The following is a 24,912-nucleotide window of genomic DNA, read 5'->3' as shown; positions in this document are numbered from 1 at the left end:
TAGTGCCAGGGATAATACCTGAGCTTAGAGACTCGAGTAAGTCATGAGCATCTCTGTGTATGTGTCCCTCCCCACAAATCTAAAGAACCAAAAATAGTCCCCCAAATACATTTTCATTGGCCAATCGCAGCCACCAGCAAGTACCCTTCCCGAACCCAAGCCTGGCCCGCGCTCTCACGACAAACAATGAAAATGACCAGCAACAGGTCTCCTGCCATTAGTTGGAGGTGCTGAAGCTCTGACCCTCGAATCTGGAGATTCTACAGAAGCGAGTGTAGGGCTGATGGTTCAAACATGGGAGTGCTGGGAGGGTTGGGACGGTCAAGCCCCTGGCTGAGTCCCACATTCACCCACTGTTGCCCCATCCTGAGCTGCAGAGGATCGTGGCCAAAGAGGCACCCCAGAATCAAGAACTCACAACTGTCACTCCTGAACCATGAGACAGCCCCCACTGCACCCCCAAAGCTCTGCCTCTCCATAAAACCTCCATCACACCTCACGATCCACCTGGACGTTGGCGAACAAGGGAAAAACCAGCGCAAAATTGCCCCCAAGTTGGCTCGGCCCCTCGGCTCAGAGTGTGGAAACGGGAAGGCGCGGAGTGTTCACAGGAGGTTGCTCGAGTTCTGCAACTAAATCCTTCTTCAGAGTCCCCCTTCCAGGATGGGGCACACATTTACTTGTCCTTTGCCAAGTGAGCAACAGCCCCAGTGTCTGAGTCAGGGATGGAAAATGAACCATGACATTTATGACGTCACTTATGACATCACTTCCGTTTCCATTAGGTGCCTTAAAGAGCCAGAGTCTAGGCACTGAGAACCTTTTTGCCACCCAGGTGAATCTGTGCTGCAAGGGGGATGGACTCGAATAAAGGGGTGGAGAGGCAAATGCTGGACTGGTCGGTCACACACTGGGGCCGGGGGATAAGGAGAAGTCCCCTGATCCTGCATCGAACCAACATCGAACCAACGATATCTAAACACAAAATGTTACCCTGACACTTGTCAAATGATCCCTGAGCTCAGAGACAAGAGTAAACCCTGAGCACTGTAGGCTGTGGTGAAAAATATAACAAGAAAAAAGTCAAATTCTACCGAAGAGGGGGGGGGAAATGATGTAAAAAGACAAATTCGAGAATGAAACACTAAAAGAGTCAAATTTCTGGTCCTTAAAAATCCCCTATTATTGCGGCTGGAGAGACAGCACAGCGGGTAGTGTGTTTGCCTTGCACGCGACCAACCCAGGTTCGATTCCCAGCATCTCATATGGTCCCCTGAGCATTGCCAGTAGTAACTCCTGAGTGCAAAGCCAGGAGTAATCCCTGTGCATTGCCAGCTATGATCCAAAAGAGAAAAAAAATCCCCTATTTTTGATCTATCCCTGCTACAAAAACTCACAGTTTCTCCTAAATCCCTATTGTTTTTTCACCATTGTTCATGCATGTATATGTGTATATATAAGTGTGACTTTGTATGATTTTTGTTTCGGGGCTACAACCGGCAGATTTAGGGCTTACTCCTAGCTCTACACGCAGGAATCACTCTGGTTCAGACCATATGGGATACAGGGGATAGAACCTGGGTCGACTGCTTGGATGGTAAGTCCTAACCCACTGTACTATGGCTCCGGCCCTACGTAAATGTGCTCCTAGCACACCCAGTGGGATTCGTGAGCAAATGTCTTGACTCCTGGAAAACTAAAACTTTCTTGCTTAAAAAAAACAAAACCCTTTAGCTTGGTTGGATTCTAGTTCTAAACAATTTAGGTTTAACATTGGTTCATCATTTCTCCTCTGCTACAAGGAGCTGAGGCTTACTGAGTAACACCCATCCCAATAACTCCCATTTCCTTAGTATGCATCTTTAACTTCTTCCCCTATGCGATAATCACCCATTTCCCAGAACCACAACCTGTGATTTGTAAAGTCAGATTCTTCAGAGATCTCTGGGTTTTGTATTTGGAAGTGAAATGTTGAATTTCTCTTTCCTTTATATCCTCTTCAGTTTACTTTAGACAAATATCCCTTTTTGCTCCTGGACAAGGACCAGTGCAGTCCCAGGTTGGGAGGATTTTGCTGGGAGGATTGGGATGACCATGCCCCCAGCCCTCAGCTTTGTATAGACAAAGGAAGCCAATATTATGCTTTTGTAACTTCAGAGTTAATTGACTGCAGATAGTATATAGTCTTTGGGATTGTCATGTTCATGAGACTTAAGCCTCAACTGCTCTTTGTTCTTAGCACCCCAAAAGCAAGAGACTGGATGGACCCAGGAGAGCTGTAAGCTACCCTGGTATTGAAAAGGGACAGGGAAGAACCATAACAGAGGAGTGTCTGATCATTTACGCAGATATTTGGCAGAGGATATTCTCATTCACCCAAGGAGACACTCTGTCTCCCAGGGACATCTACGTTGCTTTTATCTTTTCCTCTAGTTGTATGAGTTATCAACACTTGTAGTTTGGATAAACACAGTAAGAGAGAAAGATTCCAACACTTACTTCTCTGGGCTTTGACAGTTAATAAGGCTTTTTTTTGGCTTTTTTTGGGTCACACCCGGTGGTTCAAGGGGTTACTCCTGTCTCTGTACTCAGGAGTTACTCCTGTTGTTGCTCAGGGGACCATATTGGATGCTGGGAATCAAACCCAGGTTGGCCGCGTGCAAGGCAAACACCCTAACCACTGTGCTATCTCTCTAGCCCCCAGAGCAAATGAGGCTTATAACACTTACTTCTCTGGGCTCTGAGAGCAAACAAGGCTTTTACTGTAAATCCCAGACTAAGTCTTTAGGCCAGTTCAGCTTGTCCTTCCCCATGGAGGTCCTGTCTCTAATGTTGTAACAGTCTGCATCAAAGCCATGAATAGTGCTTCCTAGAAAGTTCCATTTTGAAGCCAGGGTAATTTTCCACTTGCCCCGGGTCCATCCAAGTCCCACAGCAGAACCTCCCTTTTGGAGTGTTAGGAAGTACAGCAACTGAAGCCCGGGTCAAGTAATAATTACCAAGCAATTATACCCTGGAGAAGATGACTTGAGAGTCAATCAACTCCCAAATATTAGGAGTATAAGCATTGATGGTCTTTCTATGTTTAACCAAAGAACAGTGCTGTAGAGTAAAAACCTAAAAAAGCTATAGGCGAAACAGGAAAGCAGGTACAAATACACAGCACTTCAACTACAAAGCAGTACAAATATAAAGTTGAGAATTACCAGAAAGTTATGGTTTATAAGTAATCAAGACTGACCTGGGGAACTGAGACAACACGAGGGAAAATAAAAACGAAATGTTTAAGATAAACTTGAACTAAATTAGGGATGTTAGCAAGAACATGATAAGCTTCTCTGGGAGGAGGAAAAGGGTCAATTCAGAGATGAAGCCTAAGACTTAATCACTTAATCACTTAATCACTTAACTTCCCGTTAGTCGTCGATTTGCTCGAGCGGGCGCCAGTAACGTCTCCATTTGTCCCTGTCGCGTGCTAGTGTAGCCCAATGGCATCTCTTCGTTCCGGGAACATGGAGGGCCTCAAACCGATCGTTCATGACCTTGACAAAGAAGTCTGACCATCTGGTAGGTGGGCGGCCACGCGGTCTCTTGACATCCTGTGGAATCCAATCAGTAACAGCTCTAGTCCAACGGTCGTCTTTAAATCTCATTACGTGACCAGCCCATCTGATTTTTGACACCTTGGCAAATGAGACAGCGTCCCTGATCCTTGATCGTCGACGGATGTCAGAACTCCGGATTCGTTCTCTCATTTTAGTGAAACGTGATATTCCAAGCATAGCTCTTTCTATTCTTCTTTGGGAGACCTGAATGGCGTTCTCATCTTGTTTGCGTAGGGCCCAGGTCTCTGAGGCATATGTTAATGCAGGAAGAACAGTGGAATCAAAGAGATGTGCCCGGAGCCGGAGGTTCTTCGTCCTCTTAGCTATTTCTTCGACGTTCTTGAAGGCGTTCCAAGCCGCTCTCTTCCTCCTGCACAGCTCGGGTGCCAGGTCATTTGTCATGTTGACCTCTCGACCTAGGTACACATAGCTGTTGCATTCGGAGATGGTCGTTCCATTGAGAGCGAATGGGGCGTCAGGAATAAGGCTGTTTCTCATAAACATTGTCTTCGTAAGATTCAGCTGTAGTCCTACCTTTCCACACTCACGGTCAAAGTCGGCCAGCATTTGTGCCGCTTGGCTGATGTTTGGTGTTATTAAAACAATGTCATCAGCAAAGCGGAGGTGGTGTAGTTGCCGACCATCTATCTTCACTCCCATTCCTTCCCATTCCAGTCGTCGCATGATGTTCTCGAGGGTGGCACTGAAGAGTTTTGGTGAAATGGTATCACCCTGCCGCACCCCTCTCTTGACATCAACGATCACTTCTTTGTAGAATGGTGAGATCCTGGTAGTGAATCCGCAATACAGCTCACGGAGGATCCTGATGTATTGGGCTTGAATGCCCTGATTGGCTAGGGCTTCAATGACCGCTTCCGTCTCAACAGAATCAAAGGCCTTCTTTAAATCAATGAACGTTAAGCAGAGCGGCATCTTGAACTCCCGAGAAACCTCAATGAGCTTGGTTATCGTGTGGATATGGTCGATGGTGCTGAATCCTTTGCGGAACCCTGCTTGCTCACATGGTTGTCCTTCATCTAGTGTTCTGCCAATCCTATTCAGGATGACTCGAGTGAACAACTTGTAGATGACAGACAATAGGCAGATCGGGCGATAGTTGCCAATGTCATGGATGTCTCCCTTCTTGAATAGTAGTACGGTCCTGCTGGTTTTCCATTGAGATGGAACCTTGCATTCAGACAGGTAGCGAGTGAAGAGCCGAGCCAGTGTATTGATGAGTACTGACGGCAGGTTCTTCAGGTGTTCAGGTCTGACCTTGTCTGGGCCGGGTGCTGTTTGCTTCTTTACTGACGAAATGGCGTGTCAGATTTCGGAAGGGAGAACGTTGGGAACGACATACCCATCCTGTGGAATTTGGTATGTCGGCAAGTGGACATGGCTATCGAAGAGATTTGAGTAGAAGTCATGGATAATCTTCTCCATTGCCGTTCTGGAGGATGTGATGGATCCATCAGGACGTCGGAGGGCAGTCATCTTGGTCTTATAGTTGGCGAAGGACAGGCGGGTGTTACGAATACTTTTCCCGGCTTCTGCCGCATCTACAAGTACTTCTGCTCTTCTCTCTTTGAGGTCTTCCTTGATCGCATCTCTGCACTGCTTTGCAAGCTCGGACGTTAGCTTGCGGTTGCCTGAGGCATGCGCCAAACCACGCTGGCGAATTAGCTCAAGAGTTTTCGAAGATAGGCGACTTTTTGTGGCTATCTCTCTCTTGGCGTTCCTCGCACATTCATGGAGGTGCTGAACCAGTCGATCGTATTCCTCGTCAATGTTGTCAACAATGGCATCTTCCCATGTTGCCGCAATAGTACCAAAGAGTTCCCAGTTGGTGGTCGTTCTGGGAGTTCTCTTTTTGAACTTTGCAGCCCTTTCTCCCCGCTCTGTGAAGTAGAATTTTGCACGAAGGAGACGGTGGTCCGATCCCGTTCGAAATTTTGGGACAACAGCGACATCAGTCAGGCAAAACCGTCGATTGAATATGATGTGGTCTATTTCGTTGTGGAATCGTCCACCGGGAGACTCCCATGTCCATCGTTTAGATTCTGCCTTCTGGAACTGTGAGTTACCATGAATGGTCTTGGTCGACATGATGAACTCAGACAGTCTCTCACCCTGTTCGTTCCATTCTAGGCCATGGGTTCCGATGTGAAGTTCTTCAGCTGATCTTCTCGGTCCTATCTTGGTATTAAAATCACCCACAATGATCTTGTAGAAGGTGTGGTCTTCTTTATAGAACTTCTCTAGCTCCATGTAGAACTTCTCGATTTCTCTTTCATCATAATGAGATGTTGGTGCGTAGACAACGAAGATAGAAACTGCAGGCAGTGAGCCACATCTATTCAAATGTAAACGTCCGATTCGGGTTGTTAGGCATGCGAATGAATCAATGCTCTTGGCCAAGTTTGTGTTGACAAGGACACCAACGCCTCCAACACCTCTTTTATCGCATGTTCCGAGGAACAATTCTTCTCCAGTGTCGAAAACGGCATGGTGAGATTCGTGCCTTCTTGTCTCGGTCAGACCAATGATGTCGTACTTGATCATTCGCGCTTGTACCATCAGGTCCTCGATGGATGCATCTGATGCTAGCGTACGTGCATTGAAAGTACAGACGATCATTTTTGTCTTCCTTCGTTGTGGCAGCCTAGGTCGGCCTTGAGATTTTGTCGGCCTCTCCTTTCTCATCCTTCTCAGTGCTGCCATGTCGGTGAAGCCTTCAGGGTCAGGTGAATGAGACCAGTTGTAGTTACTGGTTTTGGCATATCGAATACACAGCAGATAGCTTGCCAGGCTCTTCCGTGCGGGCGGAATACTCTCGGTAGCTTGCCAGTCTTTCCGAGAGGTATAGAGGCTTTTGGGGTGACCTCTAATCCCCCTTGTAGGTGTTACCATATTTGAACCCTATCAAATATGGTATGACAATTCCAGAAGACAGGTATTTAGTGTCTTATGATGTGTCGCGCGGGTCAGGAAAGCGTCCTGGAGTGTGGCGACGGCTTTCTAAATAAATATCTTTCTAAATAAATTCTCCTTAGTACCAACGACCCTGTTTCCCCCAAAATCAATTTATAAACCTCTGGGCGGGAGCGTTCCGTGTGTCCCGGGTGAGGGGCCGCCACCCCTGGCCACCACCAAGGAACGAACCCGCCGCCCACAAGGCGGAGCCCGCGGAGGTTCAGGAGCTCAGAGCGACCATCCTGACGGTCAACGGTGAAACCAACCTCCCGGGACCCCCCTGCCTTCCCTGGGTGCCCCCTCACCCGCTCCTCACCTTCCGCAACCACGAGACCCGCGGCACTTCTGCAGAGACCGCCAAGGCCGGAGGATAAAGGTCGCTGGTTTTGTGACGTCACCCGCACCGTTCGCCCAGAGCCTTAAAGGGAAAGGCTTCAAATATTCCTGACAAGGTACTAGCCTGGTCAGGAAGGTTCATTTTTCCTCATTTCCGGAATAGGATCAGGTGATCCAGACATCAGGGGGTCGCCGTGTTTGGGACAGATGGGAGAGTGATGAGCTGAACAAATAACATGTTGAACAGAGAGTCTTTGTATTTAAGAAGGAAATAAAATTCACAAAAATACATTGCAAACAGCCGCAAGACCATCTCTCTGAGTCCCGACGTTCATTTATTTATTCATTTACAACCCTCAGCCACATGCTAGGACCAGGCCCCCAGGATTCCTCCTGGCAGGTGCCAATGAAAAATACTTGCTTCAACAGAGTCCTGCACCATTGGGGGCTGATGAGCGGCTGCTCAAAGTGATATCGCAGTTTTACATATACATGTCTACACAGAAAGCTGCAGGACAGGGCCCGGCATAACCCCTGATTGAGAAGTTTGGGATGGTCAAGACTTCTGCCATCAATAGGTGCTGCATCCTCAAGACCCACAGCCCCCCATGTTGATAACCACCCCGGGCCATGTTGCTCCATCGCAGAGCTGGAGGTGAAGATGCCCCAAGGATAATGCACTCACACTCGAGACACCTGTGCCATGCTAAATCCCCCCAGTGCAACCAGCAATGCTCCATATCCTCCTAAAGCCTCTGGAGCAAGGCAGACCCCAGGAACCCACTGGATATGGATGGGGGGAGTAAAAAAACAACCACAAAAGTGCCCCAAAAGCTGGCACAATCTCGTTGGTCACATTATAGGCACTAGAGGTGAGACGTCCTCGTGTTCTGCCACTAATTGGCCTTCAGTGTCCCCCTTCGACTGAATTATCACTTGTCCTTTAAACGTGTGCCTGGAGGAGGCCTGATCCACTTGACATCACTAGGAATAAAGGTGCACATGGAAGACTCCCGTCTGTGACATCCATTTCACCAAGGAGACTTAACGTGCCAGGTTCCAAGTCCAGATAGACCATTATGGCAGCCCAGGTGAATCAGTGCAAGGGGGATGAGCTTGAATCAAAAAGAGGAGAGGCAAGTGCTGGAGGGGCTGGTCACAGAGTTCAGGGCAGCGAGTTAAGGTGGAGTCCCTTGGTCCTGTACTGGTCAAACATAGAACCAATGCTCCCCAAAACGCCCATCAACAAAACAAAAGCAAGGTTGATTCAACGTAAAACAGACAAGGAGATTGTGAATGGCTCCTGGGACAATGAGTTTCTCTGGGAAGTCATTAATCAAGATGGGTGCAGAATTTCTGAAGCCAGCCCTGAAGATGCAGAGGAACTGGCCTAGTAGCAAACCAGAGAGCTGGAGAGACACTGGACAGAAGCAAAGGCTGGAAAGAATGACAGAGAGCACTGTACAGTGAAAAATCTACCTCTTGAAAACACACTATATAAGAACCTACAAGGAAACCCCAGGACGCAGCTCTAGAAACACATTTTCAACCAAGAGTATGGGGAAAGAGGTTAGTACTGTGGCTTAATGCTTGTGTTAAACATGGTTTTCCCCAGTTCCATTCCTGGCATCCAAAACAACACAAACTCCTAAGAACTACCAAGTATGGCATGAATTACGTAAAACATGTTTCAACAAATAAATCCATGTATGGACCTACCCTAAGAACGGAGGCACATAGGAGCTAATGGGCACCAAAGTCTACTAGATCATTTTGTAGACTTGGTCTTTTGGACAGATCAAAAATGGTTTTAATAATTCTGGTGGCTAGTAGGGTTGAGATTTTAGACTTTCAAACACAAAGTTTTGTCATCTTTTTTCCTAATATAACTGAAATGAGAAGAGTAAAATCCAGGAATGTGACGATCCTTTATAGTTAGTCATCACAGCTGATGTTATTGACTGCTGAGATGGTTGTTTGGGGATTCTGCCAGGTTCCCACCATTTGTAAAATATTTTGATCAAGGGGTCTGTTCCATCCTTTCATAGAACCATCAGAAATCTTTCTGTGCACAGTCAAGTCCATTTCAACTATCTCTAATCCACCGTATTACAGAATAATGACAGGGCCATTATCCTAAACTTTTCAGAAATATTTATCCTCAATGTTAAGTGAAATCTAATAAAAATCTGAATACAAGGAGTGCAGAGCTGATACAGCGGGAACGCTCTTGATTGCACAAGACTGATCAGGATTCAAAGTCCTGATTCCCATAAGGACACCTATGTCCTCCCTCACAGGTATGGATGAGCTCAGACCCAAGAGTACGGCCTGAGCAAAGCAGGTGTGACTCCTCAAACATAACAGAGGAAGGCCTGAAGTGTGGAGGTTTGCCTCTTTTTCAATCCCAAAGGATTCACTGCAACATCCTGCTTGATCTCTATCATAAAGCCCGCCAACCAGGGTCTCTGCCTCGAACCAGAGTCCAAGAAAAAATGAAACACTGGGCTGGAGTGATAGCACAGCGTGTAGTACGTCCGCGTTGCTCACAGCCAGCCCAGGTTAGATTTCCAGCATTCCATAGGGTCCCCCAAGATCAGCCAGGAGTAGTCCCTGAGTGCAGAGCCAGGAGTAACCCCTGTGCATCTCTGGGTTTGACCAAAAAAATAAAAGAAGACAAAAAGAGTGACAGTGATCACTGTGATCGAGGGGTGGTTTTTGTACCTATTTACTTAGTTCCTATTTAATCAGTTTTCACCTGGATTCCATCAGCAAGATCCATTATTTACAGGGAAGAGAGCAATAGCACAGCGGGTAGGGTGTTTTCCTTGCATGCGGCCGACCCAGGTTCAATTCACAGCATCTCATATGGTCCCCCGAGCACAGCCAGGAGTGATTCCTGAGTGCAAAGCCAGGAATAACCCCTGAGCATCTCCGGGTGTGACCACCCCCCCAAAAAAGAAGAAAAAAAGGACCCAATATTTACAGGTTAACATACACATCAAGTCCAAGTGTGGAACACTGGCATAGGAAGTAGTAAATATTACTATTACTATTATAGCACAGCGGTAGGGCGTTTGCCTTGCACGCAGTCAACATGGCCGACCCGAGTTCGATTCCTCTGCCCCTCTTGGAGAGCCCGGCAAGCTACCGAGAATATCTCGCCCGCACGGCAGAGCCTGGCAAGCCACCCGTGATGTATTCAATATGCCAAACACGGTAACAACAAAATCTCCAATGGAGATGTTACTGGGCCCGCTCGAGCAAATCGATGAACAACGGGAGGGCCTTTTACTTTTACTTATATAAGGTAACTCAGTAGGTTAATTCAGGTTCACCAGGAACTCAGGCCTTAGTAGGCGTATGAAAATACACAGTGGCAAGAACTCTTAAGAGTGTACAGAATGGGAAGATCTTTGTGTTTCCCTGAATTGCAATCATCAGCAATTCCCTTTCTCTCATAGTACTGAGGTAACCCGTTTAATTTGAATTTGAGAACTGTAACATAAAGAATGAACTAGGAGTGTATATTTAAGACATCAAAGGTTGAAGCTGAGTGTTTGCCATGGGATTCCCCAAGCACCACACTCCCAGAGTAATTCCTGAGTGCATATTCAGGAGAAACCCCTGAACATCATCCAGGTGGGACACAAAAATGAAAAAAATGGTCAAATGGCAAGCCTTGAGGACCCCAGAGATAATGGAGGAATTGTGTATCCCACCCAAGGCCTGGGATCTTGAATGATGCATTCAAGGTAAATTGGAATTCAGATTTTAGGGACTGCTGGGCGTTTGTCTTGAAGGGGATGACTGGATATGAGCTGTTTCCCTCCCAGGCCCACCTGGAGTGATCCTGCCTGTGGAGCCAGAAGTAACTCCTGGGCATTTCTTGTTGTGCCTTACCCCCACCCCTACAAAAAAGTACTTGTTTCATGTATTGAACAGAAAGCGCTATGTCAGGGGGATCAAATTTATGAATGACAGTTGTGAGTGATTTCAGTGATCTCTGTGATCAACACTTTCTCTGCCTGTAGATGGTTTTTCTGGGCTAACCTGCACTATCACATGGTCCCCTGGTACCACAGGGAGTAATCAGCTACCTGTTCAGCACTGGGAGCCTTAGGATTTGCATCTTTGGGGAGGGAGACACAGTCAGCAGTGCTCAGGACTTATTTATTCCTGCCTTTGCACTCAGGAGTCACTCCTCTGGGGCCAGTGTTGAGGGCTCATAACATCCTAAAGTCCAGCACCTCCTAATCGTTTGGACGGAATTGATGTAGGCATGCAGGCAGATAGGGAAGGACCCCCTTCCCAAGGCAAAGGCAGTAAATTTCCTGGGAATATCTCTGAAGATGTGAAGGCCAACCTTGCAGAAAATAGGAACTAAGGCCTGATCACACCCTCACCTATGGCCAGCAACAGACCCAGAGAAGCTCCTGCAGAAACAAAAGGCCAGAAAAGGAATTTCAAAGAAGATCATCACCACTGCCAACCTGCCTAGGCAACTTCCTTAGCAACAGGACTTTGACCTTGGTGAAAGCCTAGATTGGATTCCCTTCTGTTCCAGGGAGACTGCTCATTGGGTTTCCCAGACATTTGCGGGAGCAGGGCAAGTGGGGGGTCCCCGAGTGTGGGAACCACAGTTGAACTCCAGAAGGATGTGCCCCCCCACAGCTTCCGACCACCTCCCCCAAATCATATAATCAGATTAGGAGTTATGGACCAGGTGGTATGGGGTGGGGGTTGGGGGATGACCCCAGACCTCAATGGTGCTGCTTCATTCTCGAGGAGTCCGTGTGCCAAGAGGAGTCTTCTCTGGTGGATTCAACTCTCGTACAGCCGCAATGGGCTGGAGGGGATGAGAGAGTCCAGAATCCTCCGGCCCTGCCCGCGACTGACTGGAACAGGGGTCAGAAAATAAACTTGGGATCTGTGTCCGGGTGTCCCTGCTGCCTGAGACTCGCCCCACTCACTCTATGTGTGGAAGGATACCCAGTGAGCAGAGCTCCACAGGCAGCTACCCGAGAGAGAACAGGGTGACATAGGAGAGGCTTGCCTTCCCGCAGTACGATGTGTCCAACCAACTCAGTTCTAAAGGTCGCCAGAGCCCACGTCCACATATCACAGCACTCCGCATTGCTGAGCGTTCCGTCTTCCATCCTGAGTTTTGAGTTTCCTACACACATGACAAGGCCCATGTCTTCTGTTTTCCGTGGAGGAGGGTGGCAGAGGCCAGATTCAACTCCAGCATCTCCAGATATCTGGGGTGAAGGTAACAGCCATCAGAGAAACTAGGGTGTGTTAAGAATTTTAATTAACACAGTAATAATGAACCTAAGACTGGGCAATCTCCTTCCCTGGAAAATCCAAATGCATCACTTCTGCCAAGGAATTTTTTTTTTGCTTTTTGGGTAACATCCAGCAACGCTCATGGGTTACTCCAGGCTCTGCACTCAGAAATTACTCCTGGTGGTACTTGGGGGACCATATAAGATGCCGGAGATTGGACACAAGTTGGCTGTATGCAACGCAAACATCCTACCAGCTACACTGTAGCTCTGGCTCCGAGGGTTTTTTTTTGGGGGGGACTGTTTTGGTGTGTGCCCACAGGGTTCTGGGAAACATTGAGTACCTGGGATTGAACCTGGTCGGTTACAAGCAGGGTGAGATTATTTTGTCGTTGTTCTGTTCACTCTGAACAAGAAAAGTTATGAGCCCTCTTTGCTCTGTCAGTGGCCCAGCTCTTTGGAAAGGTTTCCAGTTATAGCCAACCCCATGTGCCATCACCCCACGTTCTGAGGATGCCCCAACCCTCTCTACAAAGAAAGGGGGTTAGGGATACAGCCAGATACAGTTCAAAACCCACATACTTAGGGTGGGGGAATCTGCCATCACGAGACTGAGGCTGTTTTGGTTTGATTTGGTTTGTTCATGGTTTGGGGACTAATACCAGCAATGCTCACCTCCACTTTGCTGATGACATCGTTCTAAGAACACCAAATATCAGCCAAGAAACTAAAAATGCTGACCTACTTCGACCGTGAGAGTAGAAAGGTCGGACTACAGCTGAATCTTACGAAGACAATGTTTATGAGAAACAGCCTCGTTCCTGATGCTCCATTCGCTTTCAATGGAACCACCATCCCCGAATGCAACAGTTATATACAACGAGTTCGAGAAATCAACATGATGACTTTCCTGGCACCTGAGTTGTGCAGGAGGAAGAAAGCGGCTTGGAATGCCTTCAAGAGCGTTGAAGAAATAACTAAGAGGACAAAGAACCTCCAGCTATGAGCACATTTCTTCAATTCCACTGTTCTTCCTGCATTAACATATGAATCAGAACAAAAACAGGATGAGAATGCTACTCCGGTCTCTCAAAGAGGAATCAAAAGAGCTATGCTTGGAATAGCACGCCTCACTCAAATGAGAGATAGAATCCGGAGTTCTGATCTCCGCCAACGGACAAGAATCAGGGACGCTCTCTCATCTGCCAAGGCATCAAAAATCAGATGGGCTGGTCACATAATGAGGTTTACAGACAACCACTGGCCTAGAGCATTACTGACTGGATTCCACGGGACATCAAAAGATCGCGTGGACGCCCACCTACAAGATGATCAGACTTCTTCGTCAAGACCCTGAATAATCAGTTTGAGGCTCTGCATGTTCCTAGAATGAACAGATGCCATTGGGCTACACTAGCACGCAGCAGGCATGCATGGAGATGTTACTGGCACCCACTCCAATAAATTGATGAATAAAGGGGGATCAAGGGATATATTTTTTAGGTTTTAGAATTACTGCTTTTATGCAGCAACACGGTTAGAACTTGAAGATACCATCTTGAGTGAAGTTAGCCAGAAAAAGAAACAAAAACAGGATAATATTCACTCATCTGTGGAATACCGAACACTGGATGAGGAAATGTACTGTAAAGGGGCTGCTTCAATCATCCCTGATTCCAGTGTTTAGAGAGAAAATGAACAAAGAAGGAAAGAAATTTGGGTTGGAACAGAACCAGAAGTTTACAGGGATCAGGGATTCATTTATGCCAGTGACATGAGTGAGGGGTGTAGCCATTTACCCAAAACATAGATGCAACAGAACTGAAAAGAAGAGATCTAAGCTGTAACCACTGAAACCTAGTCATGTGCTTGTCCAGATGACAGCCTGGGGTAGAGTGGGGACTGTGGTGGGGAAGGAATACGGGAACACGGGTGGGGGGAAGCTGATGCAGGGACCGGTGTTCAGTTATTGTACGCCTAAAACAACTATCAATAACTTTGAAAATACTGGCACTTTAATGAAAACTTTAAAAAACAATAAAAAAATACATTTCTAGATTTCAGCACACACAGAGGTTAAAGACCCTCTAGTCCCAGTATTAGGCTCTGATACTTTTCCTGTGATGCTGAGACCATAGATGTGGTTGTGAGGATGAAGCCGGACCCCACCTTTCAAGTCGCATGCTCGGTCCACTGAGCACTCCAATGGCATAATAGTTTCAACAAGAGAATCTTACAGCACACTTGTATGCAATACCCCTATTCTCTAAAGAAATTGCTGTAATGCCACATCCTGAACCTGTGATTTGAGTTCTGAAATCAAACAAAATGCACAATGAGAATTAGTCCAATGTTGAATGGAATGCAGTTGAATGATCAAACAGGTGGAGGACATCTCCATAGTTCTCACAGTCCTAGCAAGACTACAGAAAGGGAAAATCTTCGGGAAGTGTTGCTGGGAGGAGCTGGGCAATCCCCAAAAAAGCCTTTTGGGTTTTGTTTTTAATCAGATCCAGCGATGCTGGGGATACCATAGGGGATGATGGACATCGAAGGTAGGCGGCATCTGTAAGGCGAGCACCCTCCGTGATGCACTGCTGTTCTGGTCCTAATTAGTTTCATTATGGGCTCACAGTCACAATTTAACATACACACAATAAAACAATTTTTGGTGCATACAAGCGTACAGCAGGTAGGCATTTGCCTTGCATGAGGTTGACAGGGGTTGATCTTTGAACACTGTCAAAAGCAACTTACGAGAACCACCAGGAATAACTGCTGAGCATCCCCAGGCCCCAAAACAAAACTAAATTTCTTCCCATATTCAAAAAACCATGGCAATGATCGAAAGGCAAAGATATGCATGGTGTCAGATTGACTGAGCGGAGTCCAGAAAGGGCACCCGACCCTTTAGGTGTACAGTCAAGCTAGTTATACAGCCGGGAACACAAGGACTACTTGACATACCTGACAGATAAGGAAGAATGACAACAAAGTCAAGAAAGCAAAGCACAGAATCTATCCAAAATGAACAGCTCTGGGGAGAAGACACCCCTACTCGATGCCACACCTCCACATCACATATTCTAGGGATGAGAAAGGGATACTCAATGCCCAATGAGCAACTCAAAGAGGTTGTGGATTGGAGGACTCCTGGGTTGGCCACATGCAAGGCAAGCATCCTACTTACCCTACTATTGCTCTGGCCATTTCTAAATAAATGGGAGAAAATGGGAAAAAATGGGAGAGCAATTACGAAGCTTTCAGGTTTAATTCTCGGTCATACAATGAAACACCCGTCCCTTCACCGTGCCCATTTCCCACCACTAAAACCCCAAGTATACCGCCAATCCACAGCCTCCTCCTACCTGTGGGGCAGATAATTCCCACATTCTTCCCTCTACTTTGAGTACATTCAATATTTTGACACGAGACCCACCATTATTATTTGGGATTTTACCCCAGCACTCAGATCTGGCGAAAACACAACAGCAGACAATACTTTTTCGATTGCTGGTTAAAAATAACATATGATTTTGGAATTCTGAAATTTTAATAACTAAATCTGCAGGGATTTATGCCAAAACCTGCTGGGTTCTAAGATTTGTTCCTGAGTCTCTGGGAATATGGCCATTAAACAGCTTGACCACGAGCCAGAGAGGCGGTTCGTGGGAATGACATACGCTCATGTTGTGGTGGGGAGGAACTGGCCGGCTCCACCCCATCCTGAGAGGCCGCACGTAACTTCCTGAGTGTGGGCCCAAACCTGACTTTCCAAAGGCCTTTGGAGGATGTAGGCCACCGAGCTGCCAAGTGGGAGCATTTGGGGGGACAGCACCAATTCCCCCTGGGGTGGACCGGGGACAGTATCCTACTGCAGTGTCCAGACGGATTTCTGCTAAAAGGCAACTGGGTTTCGTGATTTGTCTCTGAATCTCTGGGATCATAGCCATTAGGCACCTTGATCACGAGCCACAGAGGTCAATCATAGGTGCCAGACAACTCGGGGTTTCGTTGGGGTGGGGAGAAAAGGGCCGGCTCCACCACCATCAAGTTAGGCCCTGCATGTCTACTTAAAGCAGTCCCAAACCTAATCGTCCAGAAGCCATAATAGATGGCGGCCACTGAGCCGCCAGGCATGAAGCCTATTGCCACCTGAAATACCCAGCCTCAGTAACCTACTGTGGGAACCAGACACATTTCTGCTGCAAGCCGTTGGGTTCGGAGATTTGCTACTGAGACTCTGGGATCATGGCTAAGTGATCAAGTGCCAGAGAGTCCATACATGGGCAGCAACTCGGGGTCTGTCACATTGAGGTGGGGAGGAAAGGGCAGAGTCCACTCCAATCCCATGAGGCCCTGCATGTCTTGTCACTGCAGGCCCAAACCTGTCTGTCCAATGGCCTCTGGAATATGGTGACCACCGAGCCACCAAGTGGGATCAGGCGGAGATACACACCCTTTCCCCCTTGTGGTGGTCTGTCACTGGTAGCTCATTGCGGGAACTGGGAGCATCTCTGCAAAAAGCTTCTGGGTTCCAAGGTTTGTCTCTGAGTCTCTGGGATCATAGCCTTTAAGCAGTTTGATGAGGAACCAGAGACCTTGCCTCCAGTTATATAGCTGAGCCAGAAATGGTTTGTTGGTGTGTCACGCACATACCTAACTTTTGTCCATTTACTTTCTTGGAAGACTTTGCCCAAAGTTTTTGGAGTCTGGCCAAAGGCACAGCATCAATTTTGGAGTATCTGGAAGTGTGACGGTGCCATCAGGCAGCTGATGCACTCTCCTTACAGGCATAGATTGACCTGATGGTGGTAGCATACACGCAGAAAGTAGAAATTCTGTATATGGAAAAAAACACCAATGGTGGAGTTGGACTCACTGCAAAGCAAGTAGGATGCTTGCCTTGCTAGTAAAGGTAAAGTTAAAGGTCCTCCTGTTGTTCTTCCGTTTGCTCTACCCTGCCTTCCTGATCCAGGTCAAACCTGCCCATCCCATAGGAACCCAGAAACACCACAGAATAATTCCTGAGCTGTAAAACCAGAAGTAACCTTGAGCATCAAATAATCCCTTCCAACTCCCCTGAATAAAAAACCTATTAAAATTAATCCAAAGAGGGGCTGAAGTGTTAGCAGATCGGGTAGGGTGTTTGACTTGCACGTGACCAACCCAGGTTCAAATTCCAGTAACTTTACCAGAGCTTTACCAGGAGTAATTCCTGAGTGCATAAGCCAGGAGTAACCCCATGTGCAACGCTGAGTGTGATCAAAAAAATTCCAGTAACTTTACCAGAGCTTTACCAGGAGTAATTCCTGAGTGCATAAGCCAGGAGTAACCCCATGTGCAACGCTGAGTGTGATCAAAAAACCAAAAAAAATTAATCCAAAGAGTAAATTTTCAGAGGCAAATACCTCTCACGTTTCCAAACCCAAGAACAGAAGCCAATGAAAATGACCGACTGCAAAAGTGTCTCTTTCCTTTGTGGGCTGCCCGTGAACATATCTGGAGTTTCAATAAGTGTTATGTCTAGTCCAAAGGCTCCAAACAGGGTCCTGCAGAGTCTCGAGTAGGGAGGCATGATATGGTCAAGACCCCCACTCTCTTCAGGCTCCTCACACCAAGGCCTGAAATCCATATGCCCACCCTCCAGTGCCATCTTGGACCTGGATGCAATCGTGGCTGCACGGGACCTCAGGATAATGCACCCTCACCCAGGACACCTGAGCCACAGAACAGCCTCCAATGCACCCCTTAAAAGCTCCACATCCCCTAAAGCCTGGATGTCCAGAACAAGTAAAAAAAAGCGTGAAAATGCCCTACAAGCTGGCGTGACCTGCCGCTCAAGTTCCCAAACCTGAATTTTCAGGGGGCTCAAGCATGCCAAAACCTAACACAGGAAAGACTGGAGAATGGAGGTTTTACTGTTTTTCCATTTTCAAAGTATTTAATGCTACATCTTGGTTGATTTCTGCCATAACTCCTGCTAACCAGCCCCTCTGGGCCAAGCCAGAAGCATAGAAAACAAAACAGAGTAGTGAGCCATGACAGCTCTGAGCAGGGAGATGTTTCTGTACCAGTTTATTCAGTCACCTTCCTCCTTATTTTCATCACCAGGACCCATTATTTACAAGTTAACACACAAGCAATTCCAAGCGCTAGAATACTGGCATAGGTGCAGCCCGCATGAAAACCAGCAGGTACCTTTCGATGACATGAGGAGAAGCCTCTTCCGAGCAGGCAGGCTTACTTCCCTCTTAACTGCACTTTTTTAACACCCTTGACCATAGTGTCCAAAGGAAACTTGCTTGACTGACTTGTCCTGTTCTGTCCTTAGAGACTGTTATTAAGGGATAAAATCATTCAGTATGAACTTTTATGTTTATTAAGGTGTGAGGGGTACACGAAGCCCTTCCCACACCCCTAACATATATGCAGTTTGTCTCCAGTATGAACTCTCACATAATGAGTAAGAGAATAGCACCAAATGAAGGCCTTCCCACAAGTCTGACACTGATAAGGTTTCCCTCAACTGTGAATTTTCCTCTGCTTAGAAAGGACTCAGAATGGCAGAAGCCCTTCCCACATTCCTCGCATATATAAGGTTTTTCTCTGGCACGAATCCTCCTATGTACACTAAATCTGAGGCTTCTCATAAGGCCTTTCTACATTTATTACAAGTATAAGGTTCCTCTCCAGTGTGTATTCTCCTATGTACATTAAGTATTGAGGCCATACAGAGGCCTTCCCACATTCCTTACATATGCAGTTTCTCTCCAGTGTGAATTTTTCCTATGTATACTAATATTTGAGGCTGTAGCAAAGGCTTTCCCACATTCCTTACATATATATGGTTTCTCTCCACTATACGAATTCTTCTATGTACAGTGAATTGTTAAGATGAAGTAAAGGCCATTCCACACTCCAGGCATGTCTAAGGCTTCTCTACAGTGTGAATTCTCATGTGTAGAGTAAGGGAAGAGAACCGTGTGAATTCCTTCCCACATGTCTGACACTGAGGAGGTTTCTCTCTGAGATGAATTTTCATATGTGCAGTAAATCTTGATGCTCCAGCAAAGGCCTTCCCACATTCCGTACATATATATGGTTTCTCTCCAGTGTGAATTCTCCTATGTACAGTAAGTTTTGAGGGTCTAGGAAAGGCCTTCCCACATTCCTTACATATATATGGTTTCTCCCCAGTGTGAATATTCCTATGTTCCCTAAGAGTAGAGGCTACAGCAAAGGCCTTCCCACATTCCTTACATATATAGAGTATCTCTCCAGTGTGAATTTTCCTATGTTCACTAAATGCTGAGGGCCAAGGAAAGGCTTTTCCACATTCCTTACATATATATGGTCTTTCTCCAGTGTGAAAATTCCTATGTTTCCTAAGTGTTGAGGCTGCAGCAAAGACCTTTCCACATTCCTTACATATATATGGTTTCTCTCCAGTGTGAATTTTCCTATGTTTACTAAATGTTGAGGCCCAAGCAAAGGCCTTTCCACACTCCTTACATATATATGATCCTCCTCCAGTATGAATATTCCTATGTTTACTAAGTCTTGAGGCTGTAGCAAAGGCCTTCCCACATTCCTTACATAAATACGGTTTCTCTCCAGTGTGAATTCTCCTATGTACACTAAGCCTTGAGACTACAGCAAAGCCCTTTCCACATTCCTTACATATATATGGTTTGAGTCCAGTGTGAATTTTCCTATGTACACTAAGCCTTGAGGCTACAGCAAAGGCCTTCCCACATTCCTTACATATATACGGTTTCTCTCCAGTGTGAATTCTCCTATGTACACTAAGGCCTGAGGCTTCAATAAAGGCCTTCCCACATTCCTTACATATATACGGTTTCTCTCAAGTGTGAATTCTCCTATGTACACTAAGGCCTGAGGATTCAATAAAGGCCTTCCCACATTCCTTACATATATGCGGTTTCTCTCCAGTGTGAATTCTCCTATGCGTACTGAGGCTTGAGGATTGTGTAAAGGCCTTTCCACACTCCTTACATTTATACGGTTTCTCTCCAGTGTGAATTCTCCTATGTGTACTGATGCCTGAGGACTGAGTAAAGGCATTACCACACTCCTGACATACATAAGGCTTCTCTCCACTATGAGTTTTCGTATGTCTCTTAAGATTAGACATGTGAATAAAGGCCTTCCCACATGTCTGACATTCATGAGGTGTCTCTCCTGTATGAATTCTCCTATGCATAATAAGATGTGATGATTGATCGAAGGCCTTCCCACATGCTTCACATGCAAAAGGTTTCGCTCCTGAATTTATAATCATATGGTCATGATGGAGTAACCCTTGACTCACACTTTGTTCTTGAGACTGACTTTTCTGGGGATTCTGTCCACTGTGGTGTTCTAAGGGAACACTACAGTGCTGAGAACATGGGGAGGCTCCCCCACATTCCTTACACGTAGATGGGTTCTGCTCACAGTGACTGTCGTTGAGGGTATGTAGCTGTGAGGGACTCACTATAAACAGTGCTCCTCTCCCTAGCAGCTGCCGCACTGGGGGATTTTGTGCCTGTGAACTGAGAATAACACACTCTAAGGAACTTTTTCCAGGAGAGGGCTTCTTCTGAGTGAAGTAGCTCTCAGCATTCTGATCACCCTCAGAAAACATCCTGCCTGTCTCGGAGTCCTCATGGGGCTGAGGGCAGGATTGCTCACTCAAGACGTTGTCATACAGTGTAGGATCAGAGACATTCCACTCGGGGTGGCAGCTTTCCTGTAGAACAACAGAGGATTCTAATTATTGACTTATTCACTGAGTCTTTCTGTCCAAAAACTGAGCGCTTCAGATGTGGTTTCACACATATGCACCACACAAATGCAATTACCGACATATGAATTGTCTTACTACAGACTAACTTCATGTTACTGTAAGTTGGATGCACAAAATTGATGGATGCAGACTCAGTAAATGCTGTGACTTCCCCCCCTTTAAATTAATGAAGGAATACAACTGGAAACAATTCCTTCTATAGAAAACGGACGCACCCATTTCCAGAGAAAATGAAATACAACCTCATGTGGGTTTGGTTAAAGCTCAGTGTGGAACCTGTGATGCAGGGGTGAAGACATCGCTGCATCGTCACACAGCTGAGACAGACCACGTGGCCATTGCAAAGCTCTCACCACCAGTGATGCCTTTCAAGATCAATGACATTCTTTGTTCTTTCTGTTATGTAGTTTCTATTTATTGGGGGTTGGGTGGGTGGAGGGGCACTGCATGCAGTGTCTAGGATCAGTTCTGTGGGTCTATGGTGTCTATAAGGCGTGCTGGGTAAGGACCATCTATCCCTGAGCAAAGCAAGTATATTTCTCACTGCACCATCTCTAGGGCGCACAAATTAGCTTTCTAAACAACTACCACTGTCAAGCAAATCAAAACTCACAGTATTTTTCTGCATGGTTGATTTTAGCACCTAATAAAGCTAAGGGTCCTGACTCCAAGCATCAGGCTTTGGAATTCCTCCCTGCCATTCTCAGGCTTCCACCTCAACAATCACATACTTGGTCCATTTCTGCTGGCATAATAATATTTATTCTCAATTAGCGAATCTTACCAACTCACTCATACTTGCTGACCCCATTCCGAAATCAAAGTGCTGTAATGCCAAATCCTGAAGTCGCGGTTTCAGTTCTGAAACTGAACAAAACATGCAATTCAAGCACTTATCCCAAAACGTAGCAAAATGATGCCATGTAGTTAAGAGTACATCTCTGTGGTTCTCAAAGTACAAAGAGTCCCACACTAAAGAAAAGATTTGAATAGTGGAAAACTGTGAGGATCTTGGGAATTCTACACAAGGTTTTGTTTTTGTTTTTGAGCAGACCTGGTAATGTTTGGGGAACCAGGTTATTGAACAAATTATTGAACAGGTCACCTTCGGGCACAAGGCACTCCCTGCTGTACTATCGTTAAGATCCAAACTAGCTCTGTTATGGTCTTACTTATTCGAAAGCCATGGAAGCAAATTACAGGATCATTCTGTGACTGACAGTCCAGGGGAATGAAGAGCAGCATGAGTGCAGCACAGACCCAAGGATCCAGGAGACCAAGGTCCCGTTCTCAGCAGCATGTTTCATACATGCTCAGGGCACCCATACACTGCACAGGGCCTGAGCCAGAAAGGGTCCTCAGACACTCACCCGCACACACGCCTCTCCTCCCCGACCTCAGGGCTCCTCCTTCCAGCCAGGAGATCACCGGAGGCTTCCTCCCAGAGTGCACTGCCCCGACAGAGACAGAGGCATGGATAAATGACATGGAAAAGGTGACAGGTAAATCCCCATGTTTTCCTGATATAACTGGGCAAATATCTGAAAGGTATGAACAGAATGTCCATTTCCAAAATGCCACATACTTCTAGTTATTCGAGAGATAAGACCCAAGAAAATACCACAAATACTCTAGACCTGGCCTTGTGTATGGCTGACAGGGAGTTGATCAGCACAGTATGTTGTTGGTTTTTGTCTTGTTTGGGGTCTCCCCTGGCAATGCTCAGGGGTGACTCCTGACTCTCTATTCAGAAATCACCACTGGTGGAGCTCGCGGATGACATGGGATGCTGGGGATTTAACCAACGTGCACCGCTTGCAAGAAAATCACTTTCCTCCCTGTACTGTCTCTCTAGGCCCAGCAGCATATGGAGTTTTCTGAGCCCCTCATGTAATCGTCATGGATTTCAGTAAAACTCTGTGCATAATAAATCTGGAAATGGCCAAGTGTGGCAAGAGACCCTTATTTTTTTAAGCTGAAAAATGTATCCAGAAAGAGAGCACATCAGGAGTTTCTCCTGGCCAATCCAGTTGTGATACCCGATATCACCTAGGGTCCCTCATGCCAGCCAGGAGTGATCCCTGAGTGCAGAGTCCAGGAGAAAACCCTAAGTCCTGCTGAAGTCTCACAAGAACCTTTAGAAGTAAATCCAAGCACTGAAATAGGGCAGGGTCTAATGAGTTGAGAGACGAGATATCAAATCCCCTGTGGTGGGAGAGAGATAGTACAGCACATAGGACAGAACCGATACACACACATGTGGGTTTCATCCCTGGCAGCCCATATGGTCTTGGAGCAAGGCCAGGTGAGGATCCTGAATACACAGGCAGGAGTAATCCCAAATCTCTAAGGAAAAAGAAAATGCAAAAACCGTCTGACTTGAGTAACTGGTGCAAAAGTACTGGGGGTGTGGGACCAACATTTTAAGTTTCCAAGAGGTTTCAGTCCACGGTACCCCATGGCCCCTGAGCACTCTTAGGAGTCATCCTTCAGCACAGAGCCAGGAGAACTGTGGACTGTGCCCCCAAACAAAGGCAACAGCAAAACCAATTAAACACACAAAAGTTCGTGTAGTACACAAAGTAAATTGATGCACCAATGGATGGAACTATTTATATGGACCTGAGTGATAACTGGGCAGATAGGGATCTTCCCATGGACACAGTTGAAACTGGTTGATATGAATCACCCCATAGTATCTGGCGACCCCACAAGAGTAATTCCAGAGGACAAGGCTGAGAGTAAGCCCTGAGCATCCACGGTGAACCCTAAAAATAACGAGGGAGGGAAGAGCTACTGCACGGCTGTACAACATCCAAGCCCATCACAGAGCAACTGTTGGAAACACAGCTGCCGCCAAGCCCAGGGAGCCCACACGCGTCTGTTCAGACACCGTTGGCTCCACACTGCTCTCACCGACAGCCTGCAGATGCTGGTAGGTCTCCAGCATCACGTCCCTGTACAGCTTCCACTGAGAGGCCTCCAGGCATGATTATTCCTTCCGGGTGAAGTTCACAGCCATGTCTTGGAAGGTCAGTGTGTCCTGAGTCAGCACACGGAGAGGGTGGGAGTCAGAGTCTATCTTAGCCTCATTGCCACTACTGTGAGGCCAGGACCCAGGGTCCTATATTGTCGCCGGGCCTCTCTACTCCGAATGAACCAGCCTTCATGCACACACATGACTGACAGGCCCCAGAAATCACATAAGGCAGCTGGATCTGCTAAAGTGGTAGGACGTTATACAGAAGGTTCTTGGATGTATCTGAATTTCCTGGTAACCCCAGGGCCAATTCGAGCACCACTGGTCCAGTGAGCACTGTAGAGAGGATCACTTGAACAGAGACTTGTCCGATCCAAAAGACTATCGCTGAGTGTAGCAAAAACCACTGCACACTCACCGCTGCACCCCCAGAGCCCATGACCAGTAGGATTGAGAACTTGGCAGACCATACAGACAACTATTCAGAGCGGTGCATGGCATGTGCGCCTTTAGGAACTCACTGCTCAGGACCACCCCAAATCCCGCTCAAAGAAGGTAGAAGTTTCTGGACCCCAACATCTCTACTGGCCTCAGAGATCCTTGTCTCTTTCTCCTTGGGATTGGTGCATGCCCAGAAATCCACACAAAAGATTATGTGAACGTAAGCCTATATGACTGAGCAGGTAGTCTCTCCAACGCAGGAAGGACAAAACAGGAGAAAATCAAGTCTCGGGGCCCAAGTCACAGTAGTTGCCAGGGCGTAAACAGGGCCAGCACACCCCAGGGTGCTCTGAGGCCAGTAAGTTTTGAATCCAGAGCCCAGAGTCAAGATGACAGCTGATGACAAACTAATGCAAAAGAAACCGAAGCAGCAGGTTGGCGTAACAGGACAGCTGTTCCTGGGACAGCATGTAGGAC

The 24,912-nt window shown here is 46.8% G+C and overlaps 1 pseudogene; it reads right to left on the bottom strand.

Annotated features, from left to right (window-relative positions):
• Positions 1-113: 113 nt before the first annotated feature.
• LOC130022202 (zinc finger protein 420-like) lies at positions 114-20,312 on the bottom strand (annotated as a pseudogene).
• Between the last annotated feature and the right edge of the window lie 4,600 nt (positions 20,313-24,912).

The sequence above is a fragment of the Sorex fumeus genome, unplaced genomic scaffold, assembly GCF_029834395.1.
Source record: "Sorex fumeus unplaced genomic scaffold, SorFum_2.1 ptg000019l, whole genome shotgun sequence".
NCBI classification, from domain to species: Eukaryota; Metazoa; Chordata; class Mammalia; order Eulipotyphla; family Soricidae; genus Sorex; species Sorex fumeus.
Note: the sequence above shows the minus strand (reverse complement) of the source record. Positions and strands in the feature narration are given on the sequence as shown.